Source organism: Arachis duranensis, chromosome 3, assembly GCF_000817695.3.
Source record: "Arachis duranensis cultivar V14167 chromosome 3, aradu.V14167.gnm2.J7QH, whole genome shotgun sequence".
NCBI classification, from domain to species: domain Eukaryota; kingdom Viridiplantae; phylum Streptophyta; class Magnoliopsida; order Fabales; family Fabaceae; genus Arachis; species Arachis duranensis.
This window is the reverse complement of record NC_029774.3, coordinates 17,735,727-17,736,724: the sequence shown is the minus strand read 5'-3', so window position 1 is coordinate 17,736,724 and position 998 is coordinate 17,735,727. Positions and strand designations below refer to the sequence as shown.

General features: G+C 39.7%; 1 non-coding gene across 1 annotated transcript; it reads right to left on the bottom strand.

Moving 5' to 3' along the window:
* Positions 1-260: 260 nt before the first annotated feature.
* On the bottom strand, positions 261-368 carry LOC127746265 (small nucleolar RNA R71). Its single transcript, XR_008007885.1, has one exon. It is a non-coding gene; the product is annotated as a small nucleolar RNA R71 (small nucleolar RNA).
* Between the last annotated feature and the right edge of the window lie 630 nt (positions 369-998).

The following is a 998-nucleotide window of genomic DNA, read 5'->3' as shown; positions in this document are numbered from 1 at the left end:
CTCTGATGCAATAGAATTGTAAGTTTTATAGACTTCTATCAGAAGATCCTTTTCAGTTCTTCACTGAATTCTTGCAGATTTGTGATACTGTTAAGACCAATAGGGTTGATCTCGAGGTCTACAGGCTTATGCTTTTCCGTTTTGCTGTAAGAGACAGAGCTAGAGTATGGTTTGACTCTCAACCTAAAGATAGCCTGAACTCTTGAGATAAGCTGGTCACGACTTTCATAGCCAAGTTCTTTCCTCCTCAAAAGCTTAGCAAGCTTAGAGTGGATGTTCAAACCTTCAGACAGAAGGAAGGTGAATCCCTTTATGAAGCTTGGGAGAGATATAAGCAACTGACCAAAAAGTGTCCTTCTGACATGCTTTTAGAATGGACCATCCTGGACATATTCTATGATGATCTATCTGAATTGTCTAAGATGTCATTAGACCATTCTGCAGGTAGATCTATTCACCTGAAGAAAATGCCTGCAGAAGCTCAGGAACTCATTGACATGGTTGCAAATAACCAGTTCATGTACACTTTTGAAAGGAATCCTGTGAGTAATGGGATGCCTCAGAGGAAAGGAGTTCTTAAAATTGATGCTCTGAATGCCATATTGGCTCAGAATAAAATGTTGACTCAGCAAGTCAATATGATTTCTCAGAGTCTGAATGGATTGCAAAATGCATCCAACAGTACTAAAGAAGCATCTTCTAAAGAAGAAGCTTTTGATCCTGAGAATCCTGCAATGGCAGAGGTGAATTACATGGGTGAAGCCTATGGAAACACCTATAATCCCTCATGGAGAAATCATCCAAATTTCTCATGGAAGGATCAACAAAAGCCTCAACAAGGCTTTAATAATGATGGAAGAAACAGGTTTAGCAATAGCAAGCCTTTTCCATCATCCTCTCAGCAACAGACAGAGAATTTTGAGCAGAGCCCCTCCAGCTTAGCAAATATAGTCTCTGATCTATCTAAGGCCACTCTAAGTTTTATGAATGAATCAAGG